The 22,901-nt window shown below is 44.1% G+C and overlaps 1 protein-coding gene and 1 pseudogene across 7 annotated transcripts in view; one reads left to right on the top strand and one right to left on the bottom strand.

Annotated features, from left to right (window-relative positions):
• The window catches only part of SIL1 (SIL1 nucleotide exchange factor), a 320,877-nt gene that overhangs the window by 274,319 nt on the left and 23,657 nt on the right, over positions 1-22,901 (top strand).
• The window catches only part of LOC132345813 (phospholipid hydroperoxide glutathione peroxidase-like), a 36,378-nt pseudogene that overhangs the window by 10,044 nt on the left and 3,433 nt on the right, over positions 1-22,901 (bottom strand).

The raw sequence follows: 22,901 nt of genomic DNA, 5'->3' as shown, positions 1-22,901 counted from the left end.
CAACAGTACATGAACTGTGAACTTCCAGATGTTCAAGCTGTATTTAGAAAAGGCAGAAGAACCAGAGATCAATGGCCAACATCCATTGCATCATAGAAAAAACTATAGAGTTCCAGAAAAAACATCTACTTCTGCTTTATTGACTATGCCAAAGCCTTTGACTGTGTGGATCACAACAAACTGTGGAAAATTCTGAAAGAGATGGAAATACCAGACCACCTTACCTGCCTCCTGAGAAATCTGTATTCAGGTCAAGAAGCAACAGTTAGAACTGGATGTGGAACAACAGACTGGTTCCAAATCAGGAAAGGAATATGTCAAGGCTGTATCTTGTCACCCTGCTTATTTAACTTATATGCAGAGTACATCATGTGAAATGCTGGGTTGGATGAAGCACAAGCTGGAATCAAGATTGCCAGGAGAAATATCAGTAACCTCAGATATGCAGATAATACCACTCTTATGGCAGACAGTGAAGAAGAACTAAAGAGCCTTTTGATGAAAGTGAAAGAGGAGAGTGAAAAAGTTGGTTTAAAACTCAACATTCAGAAAACTAAGAACATGGCATCTCGTCTTGTCACTTCATGGCAAATAGGTGGGGAAACAATGGAAACAGTGAGAGATTTTATTTTGGGGGGCTCCAAAATCACTGCAGATGGTGATTGCAGCCATGAAATTAAAAGACACTTGCTCCTTGGAAGAAAAGCTATGACCAACCTAGACAGCATATTAAAAAGCAGAGATATTACTGCTGTAGTCCATGGGATGACAGAGTCGGACACGACTGAGTAACTGAACTGAACACTTTAACCCAGAACTTGATGTTAAAGCCCGTGTTCATTCTTTAGTTTGAAGAGTTAACAGATTCCCATAAAGAGAGCCATGTTTCTAAGGGTCTTGAGTGTGATACTAGTCTTTTTATTCATCAGTTATGCAAGCTCTCAACTTTGATATTTTGAAGTTGCAGGCAATGACATGAGGATGTAATCATTTAGTTGCTAAGTTGTGTGTCACTCTTTGAGACCCCATGGACTGCAGCATGCCAGGCTTTCCTGTCCACCATCTCATGGAGCTTGCTCAAATCATGTCCATTGAGTTGGTGTTGCCATCCATCTTTTTTTTTTTTTTGGAGTTTTCTTTTCTTTTTTTTTAAATATACATTTATTTATTTTAATTGGAGGCTAATTACTTAACAATATTGTATTGGTTTTGCCATACATCAACATGAATCTACCATGGGTGTACACATGTTCCCCATCCTGAACCCCCCTCCCACCTCCCTCCCCATACCATCCCTCTGGGTCATCCCAGTGCACCGGCCCTGAGTATCCTGTATCATGCATCGAACCTGGACTGACGATTCGTTTCGTATATGATATTATGCATCTTTCAATGCCATTCTCCCAAATCATCCCACCCTCACCCTCTCCCACAGAGTCCATAAGACTGTTCTATACATCTGTGGCTCTTTTGCTGTCTTGCATACAGGGTTATCGTTACCATCTTTCTAAATTCCATATATATGCGTTAGTATACTGTATTGGTGTTTTTCTTTCTGGCTTCACTCTGTATAATAGGCTCCAGTTTCATCCACCTCATTAGAACTGATTCAAATATATTCTTTTTAATGGCTGAGTAATACTCCATTGCGTATATGTACCACAGCTTTCTTATCCATTCATCTGTTGATGGACATCTAGATTGCATCCATGTCCTGTAGTAAACAGTGCTGCAATGAACATTGGGGTACACGTGTCTCTTTGAATTCTCGGTGTGTATGCCCAGCAGTGGAATTGCTGGGTCGTATGGCACTTCTTTTTCCAGTTTTTTAAGGAGTCTCCACACTGTTCTCCATAGTGGCTGAACTAGTTTGCATTCCCACCAACAGTGTAAGAGGGTTCCTTTTTCTCCACACCCTCTCCAGCATTTATTGCTTGTAGACTTTTGGAATAGACTTCCAAAAGTAGACTTCGGAATAGCAGCCATTCTGACTGGCGTGAAATGGTACCTCATTGTGGTTTTCATTTGCATTTCTCTGATAATGAGTGATGTTGACCATCTTTTCATGTGTTTGTTAGCCATCTGTATGTCTTCTTTGGAGAAATGTCTGTTTAGTTCTTTGGCCCATTTTTTGATTGGGTCATTTATTTTTCTGGAATTGAGCTGCAGGAGTTGCTTGTATATTTTTGAGATTAGTTGTTTGTCAGTTGCTTCATTTGCTATTATTTTCTCCCATTCTGAAGGCTGTCTTTTCACCTTGCTTATAGTTTCCTTTGATGTGCAGAAGCTTTTAATTTTGATTAGGTCCCATTTGTTTATTTTTGCTTTTATTTCCATTACTCTGGGAGGTGGGTCATAGAGGATCCTGCTGTGATTTATGTCAGAGAGTGTTTTGCCTATGTTCTCCTCTAGGAGTTTTATAGTTTCTGGTCTTATGTTTAGATCTTTAATCCATTTTGAGTTTATTTTTGTGTAGGTTGTTAGAAAGTGTTCTAGTTTCATTCTTTTACAAGTGGTTGACCAGTTTTCCCAGCACCACTTGTTAAAGATATTGTCTTTTCTCCATTGTATATTCTTGCCTCCTTTGTCAAAGGTAAGGTGTCCATAGGTGCATGGATTTATCTCTGGGCTTTCTATTTTGTTCCATTGATCTATATTTCTGTCTTTGTGCCAGTATCATACTATCTTGATGACTGTTGCTTTGTAGTATAGCCTGAAGTCAGGCAGGTTGATTCCTCCAGTTCCATTCTTCTTTCTCAAGATTGCTTTGGCTATTTGAGGTTTTTTGTATTTCCATACAAATTGTGAAATTATTTATTCTAGCTCTGTGAAAAAATACCTTTGGTAGCTTTATAGGGATTGCATTGGTAGATTGCTTTGGGTAGTATACTCATTTTCACTGTATTGGTTCTTCCGATCCATGAACACAGTATATTTCTCCATCTATTAGTGTCCTCTTTGATTTCTGTCACCAATGTTTTATAGTTTTCTACGTATAGGTCTTTGGTTTCTTTAGGTAGATGTATTCTTAAGTATTTTATTCTTTTCATTGCAATGGTGAATGGAATTGTTTCTTTAATTTCTCTTTCTGTTTTCTCAGTATTAGTGTATAGGAATGCAAGGGATTTCTTTGTGTTGATTTTATATCCTGCAACTTTACTATATTCATTGATTAGCTCTAGTAGTTTTCTAGTGGAGTCTTTAGGGTTTTCTTTGTAGAGGATCATGCCATCTGCAAACAGTGAGAGTTTTACTTCTTTTCCAGTTTGGATTCCTTCCATCCAACCATCTTATCCTCTGTCTTCCCCTTCTCCTGACCTCAATCTTTCCCAGCATCAGGGTCTTTCCCAGTGGACCGGCTCTTCCCATCAGGTGGCCAAAGTTTTGGAGCTTCACCTTAAGTATCAGTCCTTGCAATGAATATTCAGGGTTGATTTCCTTTAGGATTGACTGTTGATCTCCTTGCTGCCCAAGTTAAGGGTCTTCTCTAGCACCACAGTTCAAAAGTACCAGTTCTTCAGTGCTCAGCATTCTTTATGGTCCAACTCTCACATCTGTACATGACTAGTGGAAAAAAACCTTAGCTTTGTCTATAGAACCCTTTGTCAGCAAAGTGACGTCTATGTTTTTTAATACACTGTTGTCATAGCTTTTCTTCCAGGGAGCAAGTGTCTTTTAATTCCATGGCTGCTGTTACCATCCACAGTGATTTTGGAGTCCAAGAAAGTAAAGTCTCTCACTATCCATTGTTTCCGCATCTATTTTCCATGAAGTGATGGGACCGGATGTCATGATCTTAGATTTTTGAATATTGAGTTTTAAGCCAGCTTTTTCACTGTCCTCTTTCACCTTCATCAAGAGGCTCCTTAGTTCCTCTTCACTTTCTGCCATTAAAGTGGTATCATCTGCATATCTGAAGTTGTTGATATTTCTCCTGGCAATCTTGGCTGGATGAATCACAAGCTGAAATCAGTATCACTGGGGAGGTAATAGATGGGATGTATGGAAAGGTCTCTCTATTCAGGCTGGCTGTGATAGCCAGCAGTCTGAATGGTGGTCAGGATGTCTGTCTGTTCCTTCCTTGCTTTCCATGGTCTGCTTATGCTTTAGTATGGCAGTCCAGTGGACACTGGCAAGCATAAGCCTCCTTAGGAAATTCACAGCCACTCTCTTTTGCCCATTGGAGATAAACCCTGAAAACAGCTCTGACCCACCTTTCCAGGAATGGGGCTGCTCAGACTGGGAAAGCATGCTTGGAAGTTTGCTGCTCTGGTTCATTTTTCAAAACACTTGAGTCCCTTCTGTGGTTTCTCTGTGGGATTTAAGTTACAATGTCAGAGGTGGGGAACTTTCTCTTGTTATACTTCCTCTCTTTTCTACCTCCCTTCAAGCACTTCTGAGTGTTTTATTTATTTAGTTCTGGTCAGTTAGACGTTTTCTCTCCCAGCCGTTCATCTGCAGGTAACATTAGTCCATTAGTTACAGAGGAGAACCCAGAAAGACAAGGGGGCAGGCAGTACTTGAAGAATGGCAGGAAATATCAACCCTGTCCCTGCTGATGACAGCCATGCTTCACAGCTTGCACTTCCTGAGTAAAAGACTTGGGAAAGGGGAGTCTCAGAGCTTTTTCAGGAAGTTGGCTGCATCCCATTATCTCCAAATGTGTGCAAAGTGTTTAATGAACAGCTCTGGGTACGAAGCTGTCATGTGGCTGTGGAGCAGACGGATTTGCTCATATTGGACAATTCATAATCCCTTTGTTTCAGGGAAATCTCTAAGACTGACTTCTCATACTGCCTCCCAACCCCCATTGCATACACAGCCTTGAGGTTTAAAGCTAATTTCTTTCTATCTCATTTTCTTTCAGTTTTATACTGCATTTAATCAGTTGCTTTAGTCTCATTGCCCCTTCAGCCAGGCTTGCCAGGAAAGGATTATAGCTGGGCCCTCATGCCCCAGCTTCATCTGGAGCATCTGGTCAGCGTGCCAGAACACAGAATATCTCAGAGGCTTCCTCTGCTCTTTGACTGGTAAACACAGGGTAGTTTAAGCTGTTATGGAGCCTTCTGTTTACAAAACATCCAGAATATGTGAAGGGTAAAGGGGAAGCTGAAAGCTCTTAAAAACTAGCTGGAAAGTGCATGAAAACTAAAATGGAGTCCACCTGCTCAGTTCCCAGTAGTCCTCCCCAAGCTCCTTTTTGTGGTTAGGTCATTTAGATTCTCACTGCAAGGACTTGAGGGAAAAGACCATTCCAGTAGGATTTCTGTTTGGGTGAGAGTTCCTGAGGGGCATCCTGGGGGATTTTCCTTCATGATGGTCACTATGGTACTTCACTCTGAGCAAGTATCTTTTCACAATCCTCATTGTCTTTATGGAAAACTCTTTTGGGTTTGTGTCCACACTGGGGTGAATATTAAGATTCGAAAAGAAGCAAAGGCTAAGCAGAAGGTGGGCCCAGGAGTAAACTTGCTGGGCAGTTTTCAAGCAGGAAGAGAGGACAGAAATCAGCAAACCCTGGTACATACCTTTGCCATCTAACATGAAATGCCTGTTGCATAGATGCTCTTGCCAAAGAACTGTGGAAAATAGCTGAGTGGAGGAGCTTCCAATCCCCCTTAGTGTCTCTGTTGAAACGATTTATTCAAGACCACAGAGCCAGCTGGCAGACAAAATGAAAAGATGAGTCAGAAACTCTATAATTTCTTTCAAGCTAAGATGTGGCCTTCAGGTAGCATTTCCTGCATGGAGGACTCTGGATACAGAGCAGCGTGTTCCTGCAAGATTCAGATAAAGCCCCTCTCTCCAGCCCTGTAACTCACAGAAAACTGTGCATTAGATGAGCTGCAGTTTCTGCTTTTGCAAAAATAAGAAATTGTTGGGAGCTTATCAAGCTAGATAGTGCCTTGTAGGGTGTCTTACACAGAGTGTCTGACCTGCCGTCCCTCTCCTTCCCTCCACTTCCCTTTCCCCTCTCTCCTTTGTTGCTGCAGCCTTGTCTTCAGATAGTCATAGTGACCTCTTGGGTCCCTGCATCTTTCTAACTACAGCTAATCCTGGTCCTGCATTCCTTTTTTGTTTGTTTTGTTTTTTAAGTAATTTTTATTTCTTTTTGACTGTTCTGGGTCTTCGTTGCTGGATGGGCTGTCTTTAATTTCAGTGAGTGGGGCTACTCTTCATTGTGGTGTATGGGCTTCTTACTGTCGTGGCTTCTCTTGTTGCAGAACACAGGCTTCAGTAGTTCTGGCACATGGGCTCAGTAGTTGCTATTCCCGGGCTCTAGAATGCAGGCTCAGTAGTTGTGGTACGTGGCTTAATTGCTCCACGACATGTAGGATCTTTGAGGACCAGGGATTGAACCCATGTCTCCTGCATTGGCAGGGAGCCCTGGTCCTGCATTTTTTTTTTTTTTTGGTCCTGCATTCTTAAAGTCTGCACCCAAAGGCTCACTAAAACTGCCCAGCTAAGAGACATAAAAAGCAGAGACATTACTTTGCCAACAAAGGTCCATCTAGTCAAGGCTATGGTTTTTCCAGTGGTCATGTATGGATGTAAGAGTTGGACTGTGAAGAAAGCTGAGCACAGAAGCATTGATGCTTTTGAACTGTGGTGTTGGAGAAGACTCTTGAGAGTCCCTTGGACTGTAAGCAGATCCAACCAGTCCATTCTAAAGGAGATCACTCCTGGGTATTCATGGAAGGACTGATGTTGAAACTGAAACTCCAGCACTTTGGCCGCCTGATGCGAAGAGCTGACTCATTGGAAAAGACCCTGCTGCTGGGAAAGATTGAGCGCAGGAGAAGGGGACGACAGAGGATGAGATGGCTGGATGGCATCACCGACTCAATGGACATGGGTTTGGGAAAACTCTGGGAGTTGGTGATGGACAGGGAGGCCTGGTGTGCTGCGGTTCATGGGGTCGCAGAGTCAGACACAACTGAGCTACTGAACTGAAGAGACGTATGAAAGTCTTGTTTTCTCCATGAAATGTAGTTAGACCTCTCTATTAGTATTTTGGCAAATGTCCAGATTAGTATCATGAGGTGACTTAGTCAAATTTAAATTTTATGTCTTCAGCTCTGATTTGGTAATATATTCACGTGGTTCAAAATTCAAAGGGCACTAAAGGCCGTTGTGAACTTCCTCATACCCCATCCCTGTTCCATCCAGGTTCCCTTCCTCAAAGCAACCAAGGGTTGCCAGTTTCTTCTAGAGATATTTATGTATAGTCTAAGCAAATGTACCCATATAGTGTTTTTTCATATATTTATACAAAAGGTACTTCACTGTGTATACAGCTTACTTGTTTCCATTTAACAATATATCATAGACATTATTCTTTATCAGTACATAAACAGCTTCTTAGGAGGTGACTTTCATTTTAATAAATGTAGAATGACTCACGTAGAAACCTTTGGGGAAATGTGTGCGTTGACCCATGTTTAAAAATGACAGTGCTCCAATTAGACTTATTACTTAGGCACAATTTATTGTTTAAATGAAGGATGTATTTGATTGTTGTGTCTAAGAAGTGATTACTGATGGCTTTTTAGAGCCAGTATGACTCACAAAGCATCTTTGATGATAAGTTTAGAATGACTGTGTCATTAGTTCTGATTGGGAGTTTGTGCAATTCAGAATTTTAGTTTAAAACCTGTTAAGGGAAGAAATCAGCCATAAACTTGGTCTCCTTGGCTGCAGTGCTTCCCCTGTGTTGTGCTGGGACCATTTTTTAATAATCAGGGGGCTGCACTACGTCTGCCATGGCCACTTGGCACTTTGGATCTAGAGATGCCCAGATCTTTCTTTGCACTATGAAAAGTAAAAATAAAAAAGCTTAGCTATTTGCTTTTTCCCTGCTGAAACCTGCTGACAGTTGGGAATGCTTCCAGACCCAGGTGGCTGACTAGCTGGGCTCTGGCCCTCTTATGGTTATGTTCTTGGTAAAGAGATGATCCAAGAAAGATCAGGGAATGAGTTGGGGTGAGTAGGATGGCTCCATCTTGAGTGTTTTCCAGGGCAGCCACTTTAATGCTTGTGGGAGAGCCAGGCTATTTACAGAAGACAAAAGCCACATTTTTTGCTTTGGATGAGTGTATTGGTTTAGAATCCTCAGGGCCATTATAAGACATCCAGAGGTTCTGAACACTGAAAAGAATATGGTACCCATCTCCCCCCACCCTCAAATCGCCTTCTCCCCACAAATAGGTAACTCAAAATAGAAGTAATTCCAAATTTTAAATTAAGTCTGCTAGCCCCAGGAAAGATGGCTAGTTATATTTTTTTACAAAAATATATCAAATTTACTTTGGGCTTTTTCCTCACATTTTTTGGGTACCCATGCTTTGCTGATGCCCAAGGACAAATTAAGTGTCTCTGTTGCATGATCTAACATTGAGAGTTTCTAGTTCTGCTGAGGAGCTACCCTCTTTCTAGGATTTGGATGACAAGAATTATTTTACAGTATCAATAATTTTGAAGTTTTTAAAAAGAATGTTCTTTTGTTTATTTAATATTGTCTTTACCTAGACTGAACATTAGAATAGCTCTGAAATTTTCTTCCAAGAAATGCATTTTCTTCTTGAGTGCTCCATGATGAAATCAGTCTTAATTTCAGTTCAACTAGTGTGTAAAAACACACAGTGAGTGATTATTAGTCCCTGAAGGAGGCAAGACAGATGGAGCCCAGAATGGAATTGGCTTTATGATTAATTGAATCCTTGAAGAGCTGAATAGAGTTAGAGCTGATCCAGCCCAATCAGCGCCTTGAGACGGCTGGTGCTGTCCCGAGCCTGAGAGAGGAAAGGGTCACAGCAACCCAGATTTATCCTCTATTAAAATGGATTGGATGTATGTACCAGACAGTTCCCATTTTTAAGCCATTGATGCAGGATAATTGGAATGGAAACAAACAAGATTAGAACTAGATTACAGGTATTTGTGCAAGTTGCCTCCTAAATCAATCAGAGTCCATGATTTGTTCTGAGGGTGCGTTATCATTAGAGTGAATCATTGAAACTCAGCGACACATCTGGAGCCGGCCAGCCAGAAGGGAAAGAGGGAGGGGGGAGCAGAAAGCTGCTTAGGGTAGGGAACTGGACACAACTGTGGAGTGCTTTTCTGTCTTTTGGGGCAGAAGTCTTCCAGAGAGAATTTTAATTTGATTTTGCTCTTTTTTCTTTGCAGCAGAGATGCATGAGAGTATAGGTTTGAAATGACTGCCTCCTTTCCATAGTGAATAGATGGGTGTGTTCTTTTTTTAATGTTTGGACCAAACAGTCACCTAGGGCAGCTGCTGCCTATGGAGACCCTGCCATCCAGGGAGAGAGAAGGACGAAGGCCTTCTAAGGTGCTGTGGAGGACTGCGGCCACGTGAATCACCAAGTCCATTAGGATTGGGTGCCCTGGTGCCTTGCCGGGGTCCTGTTAGTACAGAACATCATGTGTGGAGCTAGAGAGCTCATGTTTGCTTTCATGGATGGGCTCCACTTTCTGGGCCAGGGGCTGAGGGATGAAGGCTAGGTTCCCTCATAGCCCTCTGCCCCACTGACTCTAGCTGTGGGCATGGGCTGGGGTGTCAGGCAGGGGATCCTCGGCCCGAAGGTGACTCTCATCTAGTCTTGTACTCACATAGGTCACAGTCTCAGATCTGGAGCCGGCTAACATCTGAGTAATTGTTTTACATATAAAAACAAGAGGAATAGGTACGTGAGGAGCTTTCTCACCAGAGACGTGTTGCCGCCATCCCTTTCCTTTCTGAGCTACCTTCCAGGCACTGGTGCTCCTCTCAGGTTCCTGGCAACGTGTCGGGTTTAGGCCCATAGAAGCCTCGTCTGATAGGCTAGTCTTACCCTTACCTTTGAACTGAGCTTTTTTTCCTTTTTCCCATTTTGAGCTCTTGTGAGTCAGGCTGCAGGCAACTCATTTACATGGGAGACAGTCAGAAGGCAAGCATCTTGAAGTCTACTTTCATTTTGCCATGGGAGGTGTTTTCCTGTTGAATTGCTAACCTGACAGGTCAGAGGGAATCATAAAAGATCTCGCTCATCCCTGGATGGAACAGAGTAGAGCAGAGCACCTCCGAAGGGGGTGAAAAACCTTGATGACAGTTCTGGCATTCTCTAAGCCTATAGAGTACTGTCCTCAAGGGAACGAGGTGAGGTTTCTTGGTCCCACAGCAGAGAAGGTGAAGCCACAGTCCATAGTGCACACTTAGGCTGCTGTAGAGCTAAGAACTGGGCTCGCCTCTCTCCTCCCCTTTTTCCCTCCCCCGTGTCCTGCTGTTACATTGGCCCTGCTAGCTGCTCTGGCTGTGGTTTCCACTGCTACCATTGTGTCAGGCACAAAGGAGTTTAATTTGCTTGTTTTGTTGGAGTTCCCTTTATGAAGAATGGTGTCTAATCCCTGAGCTGAGAAGCATCTAATCCCCCTGTGTCTGATACAGCCTTGTTCCTGTCTGAGTCGTCTGCTCCCTTTCCAGCTCAGCCTCAGCTGGACCTTCTGCCTCTTACTAGCCTGGACCCCAAGAGCCAGCAGTGCTCAGCAGACTCTCCTTCTCGCTTTTGTGTAGGTGTGTGGGGATAGGAGGGGGGGATGGCGATGTGCAGGGGGCTTGGCCTGGTTTCCTGGACCTGAAAGGACTCAAGTGTGTATGGGAAAAGGAGGAATTAGTGGTGCAGTGCCAGTCTTGCCTGGGACCAAGTGGTCCTTGGCATCCAGGCCTCAGTACTCATTCCTCTTTTTGTGCTTGAGCCTGGAGGTGACCTCTCATCTGCTTAGAGCAGTGCTGTTCCTGGAAGCTCAGCTGCTCTATTCAGTGACAAGAGGACAGGCTTGACATTTAACCTTGCTTGTTAAAACAGGTGGAAGAGGAACTTAGCAGTGCCATCTTTGGTTCTCCACACTTTGGTTGGAATCTGCCCTCTGGGGCAGGGGGCAGATATAGCCACCTTTGCTAACCCCCCAAGGAAGCCCCGTATGACAGGAAGCTCTTACTTTAGTCTGCAGGTTGTCACACACTGCTTGTCGTGTGTGACGTGTGTCACACGACCTGCTGTCGTGTCCCACCTGTCTTTCCAGTGTCCAGGACTGTGGATGGGGAGAGATGTGGTCAGAGAGATGGCTGAAAGAGGCCATTCCCTGCAGAGGAAACTCATAATCTGTGGTTAGGATCTGTCTCTGGGAGGAGGGATGCCTCCTGGACTTGTGTCTCACAGACTCTTTCTGTTTGGGCTTCAGTTTTGCTCATGTTCAGAGTTTCTGCCAGGTCTTCTTTTCGCTCTTCTCTGGGGCCAGTGTCTCTATTATGACTGGGTAAGTGGACAAACTCTGTGGGAAAGCCTGGAACATGGGAAACCCGTAAGTGTGGGATAGGTGATGGAAGGACAGACATCTGCTTGGACACATTTCTCTGTATATCTCATGCAGTATGAGGGCCCTGTCCTTGCCCTGCTCCCCTCTCCATGTGGCACCCCAGCCTCTGGACTGCTATGCAAATGTGATTCTTGATGACAAGGTGGAAGGGGAGGACTAAGCCAGGTAGCAGTCAGGGCTAAGGGCTTCCCACCAAGGAGGACACTTATTGGAATAGTGCCAGCTGCCGCCTACCACCATGGGTGAGTTGTCAAGAGGTGACTTTGTCTGCTTAGTGTCCCTAAAGAAGCATGCTGGGGAAGTCCTACAGGAAGCACAGATACCATCTAGGGATGCTGAGGGACCCACAAGCCAGGAGGCCCCACTGACTTGGACAAGGACCTTAGCCAAAGCCCTTGGCCTCTCTGCACTCTTACCTGGAATTGGGGAATAGTCTCTTATACCTCCTGGGGCCATGGAGAGTGATGAGATTATTCCAATAAAATGGCTCTGATTGTCTTGGAAGAAGAATGCTGTATCTCTGCCAGTTGTGGTTGTTATAAATAGTGACACTTGAAAATCGATAGGGCACCACTCAGAGGAGCCGCAAGTATTGCCCATGCTTGTTTGCTTTCCAGTTTATTCTCACCTTTTCCTAACGGAGGGAGGGGCAGATGCTGCCCACGCTGCACACCTCACGGAGGGTTGGGAGGATTAGCTGTGAGGTAATGAGCACAGCAGAACTGTGAACTAGGCAGAAGCATTTGGCGGCCTTGCTTATTGCCCATGGCAAACAGGCGGAGAGAGGCCAGCTCATCTGACAAATGTTTACTGAATTTCAGCTCCTGTTACTTTCCAAAGAGATGGAAAGATGAATTTGGCATTTTTACTGCCCTCAAAATGTTTAGAGTCTACATCAAGGCGTGAAGAATGTTGAGAAATAACCAGAGTAACTGCAGTATTCCAGACACTGAGCTAAGAGGATTACGTTCATTTTGTCATTGAATTTATCCAATAGGTTACTGTTATGAATAAATATAACCATCATTTACATTTTACACATGAGGAAATGAGACCTATGTGACCTGTTTCCCTAGGGTCACATAGCTAGACTGTGTTAGAGCTAAGATGTGAACCCGGGCAGTGTGACTCAAAAGCCAAGTTTTTCACCAATGTGCCATGCCAAAGTGATGACAGATGCTGAAAGAGAGAGACATGGAAAAAGACAGGTACATTGAAGGACAGAGAAAGACAAAGACGGGGGAAGGGGAAAAAGAGGAGAAAAGATGGATGGAAAAATGAGGGGGTGAGAGAGGTTGAGAGAGGACCAACTAGATATGTGGTGGTTTTCTATTGTTTTCTCTGCCTGTGAGTGATAATCAGGCTTATTCTTTGCCTTTATTTCCATGTGCTGTGGATCAGATCCAACCCTAGGAGGAAAATCAGGATGTATATCAGGAAAGGGCAGTAGATAAGAAACTTGATTTTGGTGGCTCACCAATCCCGGGAAATGACCCTCATCAAACACTCCTGTCACAAAGGACTCTGCTGCCTTTGGAGGGTAGTTTGGGGTTTCTTCCCTCCTTTTTGATAGATTGAGTAATGGTGCCTCTGTAGTTGAATTCTGTATTGGAGTCCTTCGCTCACTTGCCCCCTCCTCACCACAGGCTCCCTTTGGAGTCTGAGAGTGTGAGTGCCCATCTCAGCTTGTGATCCTGAGCCCAGAATGCTTCTCAGAAGAAATCATCTGCTTATTGCTGGAGATAAGCACCCAGGGTGAATCCCTAATGCAAATATGAGGCTTCTGTGGCAGTGTTGGACCCACACCTCTGGGAGGAGAGTTTGCCTGTTGTCACCAAGCACAGGAGGGAGATCCTGTCAGTGGGGAGAGGGTCAAGCACAGTATTTTAAGCAAGTAATCCTTTATTGTTATTCAGCTGCTTTAAAAATAGATACCACCCTTTCTTTCTAATTGGCACCATTTGTCATTCTCTGTCCTTGATTTTCACACACTGAACTGTTCATGAATATTTATTTACCCTTCCAGGGCAACTGCATATGTGTGTTTGTGTGTGTGTGCACACACATGCTTGCATGCACCTCACAAGCTCATTCTGCCCCTCCTTTCTTTCCTGTCATGAAAGATGACATAGTGGGAGGCAGGACTTCTTGAATCCCTTTCTTTGATGCTGAGGAGTTCCCACACATGTGTTTCACATTCTTGCTTGTGAAGCTACCTCTCTGCCTGCCCTGATTGTTCAAACCTTTCCCAGAACTCAGCCAACCTTGAACTCCCATACCATACCTCTACCCTCCTTGCCTAGCTGGTGAAATGCCCCCCCTCAGCAGTGAAGTCCAGGATCCCCAAGGTGCTTTGATGAGGTACCCTGGCTTGAACCCTAGGCTCTTCAGATTTGTTGTTGTTGTTCTTGGCAATGGCTAGACAAGGGGCTTCCCAGGTGGTGCTAGTGGTAAAGAACCTACCTGCAAATGCAAGAGACATAGGGGACGTGGGTTTGATCCCTGGGTTGTAAAGATCCCCATAAGGAGGACATGGCAACCCACTCCAGTAATCTTGCCTGGAGAATCCCATGAACAGAGGAGCCTGGCAGGCTACAGTTCATAGAATCACAAAGAGTCAGACATGACTGAAGCAACTTAGCATGCACACATGCAGACGAGGGGAGCAGGGACCAGTTTTCACCTCTTTTTTCCCTCAGTAAACCCTCTGCTTGTCAGCCACAGTGACAGACAAGCCCTAGCAGTTCTGAACAACAGAGGAGCCTGGAGCCTGCCTCTGGGATTTTGTGCTGGGCTGAGGACTCTGGAGAGAACCTCCCGCTGTGGGGGAGCCCGTCAGCCTGGGATGGCCCCATTCCTGAGCCATTGTTCTGTCTTTTGGCTCTCTAGAGTGGCTGAAAGAAAGATGACTGCCTGAGCAGTTAAATGAGGGAGCTTATTATTGGTGATGTGCACGTCTCGGGTATGTTGCATTTAGCATCCCTCAGTGAGCTTTCCCTTTGCTCTGATGGAAGTCTGCATTCTCTCCGTCTTAATGTTTCCTCTAAACCAGAAATGATTTCAGATGTCGTCTTTTCACCCGTTTCCTATCAAGGAAGCCATTTTTTATAGCCCATTTCACATTTAACTGCTTCTGGTCTTAAAATTCATTTATTCATTAAAAATATTTGTATTGACTATTTACCATGTGCTAGGCTACCATAGTGGGGGAATAGTGGTGAACAAGACAGTTAGGTCTCACTTCTTAAATAGTTTACCTTTAGTCAAAAATAAGTTTTTAAAAACTAGTTAATACAACATGGATTTGAACTGCTCAGGTCTACTTACATGCAGATTTTTTTCAGTCAGTATGCACTGCAGTACTACGATTTGAGCCTGGTTGACTCCAAGGCTGGGTAAGCCTCTGGATGTAGAACCATGAATAACTAGGGCTGACTGTAAAGTTACATGTGGGTTTTTGACTGCACAGGGGTCAGCGCCCTCACCCCCTAGTTGTTCAAGGGTCAACTGTACATCATCACAATTAACAGCTTCTTGATGTTGCCTCTAAGGACAACATCAAGCAAGTGAAAAGACAGCCCACAGAATAGAGGAAAATTTTGTAAATCGTATATCTGATAAGGGACTTATATTTAGAATACATAATAAACTCTTACAATTCAATAGTAAAAAGGATAAATAACCCAATTTAAAAATAGGCAAAGGATCTGAATAGACAGCTGTCCAAAGAAGATATACAATAGCCAATAAGCACATGAAAAGCTATTCAACATCATTAGCTACGAGGGAAACACGAATCAAAACCTTAATGAGGTCATACTTTATACTCTCTAGAATGGTTATCAGAAAAATGTATGATAATAAGTGTTGGTGAGAATATGGAGAAATTGGAACCCTTATGAACTGTTCGTGGTGATGTAAAATGATCTGGCCATTTTGGAAAATGGTTGTATCAAGTTTTTCAAATGATTAAACAGAGTTATTGTATGACCTAGCAATTCCAATCCTAGATACAGACCCAAGACCCCTGAAAACATATGTCCACACAAAAGTTGGTACCTAAATGTTCACAACAGCATTATTCATAATAGCCAAAAAAAATGGAAACAACTCAAATGTTTATTGGTTGATAGTGGATTAATACAATGTGGTTTATTCATACATCGGAATATTATTTGATATTAGAAGGAAATGGTGTGCTGATACATGTAACACATGGATGAAACTTAAAATATGCTAAGTCAGAGAAGCCAGTCACAGGACTGCACATCATATGAGCCCATTTATATAAAATGGCCAGACTAGGCAAATTATAGAGCCAGAAAGTAGGTTAGAAGTTGCCTAATTCTGGGAGGGTGGGCTTTGGAGAAAAATGAGAAGTGACTGCTAATAGGTATGGGTTTAAGGGGGAGGGTGGCTGATGAAATGCTTTAAAATTGACTGTAGTGATGGTTGCACAGCTCTGTGAATATACTGAAGCTATTAGATTGTACAATTTCAATGGGTAAATTGTATGGTATATGAATTATATCTTAAGCTATTTTTAAAAGTCAGTGATAAGTGTTATGAAGAAAATAGGATTATGTAGAGATTTTAGATAGGTTAGTTAGGGAGACCTTTTTGAAGAGATGTCCTTCTGGCCCCAGCTGAAATGTTGAGGTGAAATCAGCCTGCACATGTTAGGCTGAGATTTTTTTTTTCAGGCAGAGGAATATACAGTGCAAGGACCCTGAGGCAGGAGCAAGCTTAGTCTATTGGTGAAGCAGCTGGGAGGTCACTGTTCCCTGAGTTGAGTGGAAGACTAAGAAGTGAGGTTGGAAAGTTAGCAGTGCATCTAGAGACCAAAGTAAGGTGTATTTGGGTTTTATTCTAAGAGTAATAGGAAGCTACTTTAAACAGGAGAGTAACAAGATCTCATTTGCGTTTTTTGAATGATCCTTCTGGTTGCCTTGTGGGGAGGAACTCTTCATGTCTTCAGAATTGAGAGCCTCCTATCTTAAATCTTCCACCTCTCATGGTAGGAGATTCTTCCTGGTGTCTTGTTCAAGTCATTCCTTTTCATCAGGATTCTGGGTGGTAGATCTGGTGACCATGATAATCCTTCATAACCTGGAAGATTATTGCTCTTCAGATTAGAAAGTGGAGACAGAAATTCTCTATAGTTTCTCCATGGATGTGTCTACTTTCATCATGTGGTTGTCAGTTTCCAGATTTGGGACCATGGTGTTTCCTTGGTTTTCCATAGCTGGACTGGCTCTAGCCCTAGTTCCTTGGCTCCAAATTGAGTAGGGCAATCTTTCTGCCTCTGCCAGCTAGCAGCAGACCTGTTTTCTTCCCCTGAGGTTGAGGACAGTCAGGAGGGTAAGCAACAGAAGGTGCTGTGTTGAAGCCCCACAACGCAGTTGGGTGGGCAGGGCTGGAATGAACTTTTTTACAGCTCCAGGTAGCTCTTGAGAGGCTGGTGATGTGGTGAGTTGGAATATAAGACAGGAGCAAGATGACCTGGATTTGAATCTGGTCTCCACTACTCATGACAACCCACTCCAGTGTTCTTGCCTTGAGAATCCTACGAACAGATTAGTCCACGGGGTCACAGAGTTGGACACGACTGAGCAACTAACACACACATACACACTCCACTACTCATTAGGTGTCAAATGTTAGGCAAGTTATGTAATCCCCCAAGCAGTTTCTTTGTCTATAAAATGGGGATAACCAATCTACCTAAGGTTGGTTATTGCAGAGAATTAAATGTGGTATACTTGTAAAGCATGTAGAAGACTGCCTAGCAGGTAGTGATCAGAGTGGTAACTGCTATTATTATCATCTTTGTTCACCCAAATGTTAACTCAGAGAGTCAGCTCAGGACACTTGTGTGGGCAAGGCAGTAGATGGCACATAATCTATAGAGCTTTGCTTGCTCTGCAAATAGTTTTTAAAAATTTCATATGTATTGTCTCCTCTGACCCAAAGAAATGCATGCTCAGTGTAAGCTTTCCAAACCTTAAAGTAATATGTAGTATAGAAAGTTGAAATGACATCAAAAGGACATAGATCAGTTGCAGAGAACTGCCGATTGGTAGTTTATTCACTCATGCAACAAATATATATTGAGTGCCTGTTATGTACATCCTCTGAGTAGCATTGTGAAGAGTAAGGGAGGTAATGTAAAAACAGTGCCTTGCACATGCTGGGCAGCCAGTAAGCACTCAGTAATGATAGCTTTATTATTGTTACTGTTACTCTGACTGGAGGCAGGGGTACAGGCATTGTTTTCAGCAGGCTTTTTTTTCCCCCAGCTGGAGAGCTGGGATATATGGGTCATAAAGTTGATTATCCTCTCTTGTATAGTGTTCTGGATCTTAGGGGCTTAGTCAGAGCTTTTGCTGGCCTGTGGCCCTGACACTGGACCCAGTTCTTCCATGATGTGTCACTTGCAGGAAACAGAACACTGTGAAATGTCTTTCTTGTTTCCTTGTTGATTTTTAGTTGTTTTTATTGCTGTATAACAAATTACTCCCAAACTTAGTGAGTTCAACCAACAGTATTCATTGATTATTTCTCACAATTTCTGTGAGTCATGAATTTTGAAATGTAGTCAAAATGTTGGCTGGGCTGCATGATCTGCTTCCAGCTCTCATGCCTGACAAGTTGGTACTGTCTGTTGGTTAGAGGTCTTAGTTCCTTTCCATGTGATCCTCTTCACAGGGCTGCTCATGTATCCCCCATGGCTCCTTTCAGAGTGAATAACAGAAAAAAAGCAAGGCAGAAGTGTCATTTCCTTTCATGATGGAGCCTCAAAAATCAGCCCCATCACCTCTTCTGTCTTCTTTCTGTTACACAGATAAGCCATGTTCAGTGGCGGAGGGAAATATACAAAGGAATCAATACCAGAAGGCAAGCCATTTTGGAGACTGGCTGCCATACCTACAACACCAAGAACGCTTTCCTAAAAAGACCCTGTGGAGGGAATACCAGGCATCAGTCCCTTTGTGGATACTTGTCTGTGAGGTCAGTGGTACCCACAACCCTTCCCCACGCTCCACCTCCGCAGTGCTGAGCTGCCTCGGAGGAGGACAGTGGTTTCATTTTTCAGTCTTTGATCATGATAGTAGCTAAAGTGAGTGACAGAAGACTGCTTCTTGCAACTCTGTCAGTGACTTGTGCATTAGACTCTGGATTTCTTGAGGTGGACTGACCAGTTGGCCAGCCTCCTCTTACAAGCTTTCAGAGGAGGGGGACCATTTTTGGTACATTGAAATCCAGTCATTTTAAGATGAGGATAAATGGTACTGTACTAAAAAAGGGCTATTAACATTTTCATTCCTTATAGCTCATGTGTTCTGTTAGGAAGACTCTCCCTTATGAACTGGGAGAGGTAAGAGTTGGGTGGCAGAAGAGCTTCTGGGTTAAGAACCTGGGCTCTGGATAGACAGGCCTCTTGACACTCTATATCCTGGACAAGTTACTTAACCTTTTAAATTTCAGCTTCCTCAGCCGAGAAGTGGAGACAGTGCTGCTTCACTGACTCACTGGGAGGATTAAATGAAATAATGTACATGTAGTATAAACGAAGCTCCTAGCACAAAGCATGGCACATGGTAAGCAAATACAAGAGCTGTCTGTAATAATATTGTTGGCATCAGTCTCATCATCATTATTATTACCCTCTTTGACCCTAAGTTAGAGGAGAGGGGCAGTGACTTACCCAGCAGCACAGAGGGACTCTGGGCCTATGGACTCCATCCCTCCTCCAGCATGTATACCTTCCGGCTTGAATGTCCTTCCATGTGATGCCGGAACCACAAATAGAAGTTTGGGCAACTCCCAATTATCTAGTGTGAATAATTCGCTCTGAGATAATCTGTGTGCCTGGCCAGCTTCTCAGATCAGCTGACTGGATTATTCTCCTCTTTCAGTTATTCAACAGTACAAGTAATTGAGAGCTGGCATTAGAATGTGAAGGCTGTGAGGTCATCTCCTGTTTTCAGTCGCTCAGCCCTGCCAGTGGTGATGTTTCAGAGGAGCATGAAGGCTGTAGAGAGGAGCCCAAGAGGGGGAAGACAAAAGTGGGGTCAGGTTTGAGAACAAAGGATGAGAGCCCTGGAATGACATCCTGGGGAAAGCAAAGCTGCTGACCTCAGACGGGGAGAGTCAGTGAGGAATGGTTTACAAGGTGCCTTTTCTTTCACCTGGGCCAGACGAAGGGCCCCTGTTGGAGTCAAGGGTCATGCTTCCCTGAGGAACTCTTTGAATTTAAATTTGACTCTGAAATGTTTTTTTTGTTGTTGTTTTTGACTGAGCCATGCATCTTCCAGGATCTTAGTTCCCTGATCAGGGATAGAACTCAGGTCACCTGCAGTGGAAGTGCAGAGTCCTAACCACTGGACTGCCAGGGAATTCCTGACTCTGAAATGTTAGATATTCCTGCTGCTGCTGCTAAGTTGCTTCAGTCGTGTCTGACTCTGTGCGATCCCATAGACGGCAGCCCACCAGGCTCCGCCATCCCTGGGATTCTCCAGGCAAGAACACTGGAGTGGGTTGCCATTTCCTTCTCCAATGCATGAAAGTGAAAAGTGAAAGTGAAGTCGCTAAGTCGTGTCCGACTCTTGGCGACCCCATGGACTGCAGCCTACCAGGCTCCTCCGTCCATGGGATTTTCCAGGCAAGAGTGCTGGAGTGGGGTGCCATTGCCTTCTCCGATATTCCTGGAGTCCCTTAAAATATGGTTGACCACCCTCTTCCCTTCTGTTTGGCATCAGGGGACTGCCTTAGGAAACTCAAGGAGCCAAGCCTTTCTATAAAGTAGGGGCTCTACATTGAAATGATCCCTTCATATAAAAAGTAAACAAAGATTTATTTACAAATTTACAGTGCATATAAATACATAATATAAAAATCAGCTTTTATCTCTGAGGGTATGAGGAATGAGGTTTTGAGATAGAGGAACTTTTCTATTTTGCATCTTCTATGCTGTTATGAATCCTTTTTTTTTTTTTTTTACCATGAGCTTATATCATTTTCTAATTAAAAGGTAGAATGAAATCAAAACATATAAGAAGTTGCTATTGTGTTTTCTGGTATGAGTTCTTTGAATTGTGGTATGTAGCCTGTAGCTGGCTTGAGTTTTGGGGTTGGACACAACAATTCGTTCAGATCCCTTCAGCCAGGTGGCCAGTGAGGCATTATTTGTGAACTCCATGGCCCAGGCTCCCTTAGAGTGAGGTCAGTGGGGCTTAACCAGCACTCCTCTGCCCCTCGTCATAGCGCCTTAGTCCCGAGGTTGCCATCCTCTCTCCTGCTGTTATTATCACCACCCTGTCCTTCCCTAAGGACCCAGGAACCATTTCCCCTGCATCTGCCAGACCCAGGGTTACCCTGAAGTTATCCATCTAGACTCCTTTTTGCTTCTGAGACGGAGGATTAAACTCTTGATCCAGATACTATTTTGATATGTGTTTTGTCCAAGATCAGTACTTTTGAAGGGAGGAGAAAGGTTAGTTGGTATTTGAACTGTTTCTCTTGAGTTAAAAAAACAAAAACTTTCATTTAGTTTGTGGCTTAGGAAAAGTTGTTTGAGCTCAGTTTGGTGTTCATAGTACTGAGGTTCATGCCAGGTCTTGACTGGTGGTTGGTTCCAGCGTGTGTTTAGGAGGAGCAGGGGCAGAGTGGAGGCAGGAGCTTTTTTGTCTTTGGGGCTCTTAACAGCAGCAGTAAATTGTGATGTGTGTGGAGCAGGAGCAGAGCCAGCTCAAAGAGCCCTGGGCCAAAGGTCCCATCTGCGGGCAAGCTGCTTTTCAGCCTGGCTGGAGGTTCTTATATCTGAGCCCAGCAAGGCTACATTAGGCCAAACCTTCCAACGTGGCTCCAGAGTACAAGGCATAGTCAGAGCATTTAGCTGCTCCACGTGGAAGCTGAGCTCCATTTTCCTGCATTTCCATTTCCTGAGAAGACCTTAGTGGCAGAGAGAACTTGGTAGACACGTGTTGGCCAGCATCACTGCTTAGGGCAGGCTCCAGGTCAGTGGTGAAGTTGTTGGAATGGCTCAGGAATGTGCAGAACTTGGAAGCTGAATGAAACCTAGAGATGCCTCTGCTGGATCTGGCTCCTGAAGATCCCTGTGATATCCTGTTCCTAGCTGGCCTTCGAGCAAAGAGGCTTCCTGAATTTGTCTCACCTCTCCCCAGGGACCCTGACATAGCCCGTCTGGGCTTTTGGAGGAAGGGTATGACTTGTTTAGGCTGAAGGAGATAGGAGTTCCCAGAATCCCTTGAGAAGGAGATAATTAACTTTGATAATTAGCCTGAGAGATGATTTAGGCTGCTGGCTGGGGCCAGATGAGGGAGTTAGAGGAGTGTTTGTTGGTCTCTGGAGATGAGGAATGCCAGGGACTCTATTCCTTCAAGCCAGATTAGGGGGAGAGCCCCAGTGCAAGCACTTCGTGCTAGATGCTGAGCAAGTGGTGGCTTTTGTGTCAATGGGGATGTGGTGGGTTTTCCCTTTTTGTACCTAAAATACCTGCTTTCCTCTCCAAGAAGTAGAAATATCCTGGAATGGAGAGCCAAACTATGGAGTCATTGGCATGAATGGCAGTGATTCTGGAGGGAGCCACATACCTATTCTTAGCTCTTTATCAAATATGCTGAGCTGAAGTTTCCAGGTTTTGGGGGTCATATTCTCCATTGTTGGTGGGTGCTATGGGAAGGTTTGAGTTAGTGGGTAAGGGAAACCTCCAAGGAGTTGGTTGTCTGAAGACTTTAATACTGTGTGAGTTTCCTAACTATGAGCCTGCTTGGTGTCCACATGATCTTGTGCTTGGGCCATGGGGACAGATCTGTAAAGATGGGCCACTGTTAAAGGACTTCCCTGGCAGTCCAGTGGTTAAGGCTCTGCAGTTCTACTGCAGAGGGCATGGGTTTGATCCCTGGTTGGGGGACTAAGACCCTCCATGCCACGGGGTACAGCTCCCCCCTCCCTCCTCACTCTACCCCCCACAAAAAGGGGACAAACAGCAAGCCATTTGGAGCACGTAACCTATGTAACCAGACTGTTACATACCTGGCCTGACTCCCAATCTAGCTCCAAACAGCCAATTACTATCCAGTATTATGGCTTGAATCCCATGGACAGAGGAGCCTAGCAGGCTACAGTCCATGGGGTCGCAAAAGTCGGACATGACTTAGTGACTAAACCACCAACCATTATGGCTTGAGGTGGTATGAAACAGTATGGTGAGCTGTGAAGGCTCCTGATTTATATTGTTTTTGGTCTCAAGACATTCTTCTATCTTCCTTCTTTGGAAACCACCTTCTTTCCTTTGGGAATAAGGCTGTTAGTTTTTGTGACCCACCTCTTCTGTTCCCAGTTAGGGCTTGTCATATAACCTGGATTGGACACTTGTAGTGGCTCTTCTGTCTGTGCAGTGACTGGCCCAAGGGTTGGCATATGACACAAGCAGGACCAATCAAAGTCCTGCCCTGGAATTCTGTCCCACTTAAGAGGGAGAATTCTTTATGCTGGGATTGATG

This window comes from Bos taurus, chromosome 7 (genome assembly GCF_002263795.3).
Source record: "Bos taurus isolate L1 Dominette 01449 registration number 42190680 breed Hereford chromosome 7, ARS-UCD2.0, whole genome shotgun sequence".
NCBI classification, from domain to species: Eukaryota; Metazoa; Chordata; class Mammalia; order Artiodactyla; family Bovidae; genus Bos; species Bos taurus.
The sequence above is the reverse complement of the archived record's forward strand: the minus strand, read 5'-3'. Positions and strand labels throughout refer to the sequence as shown.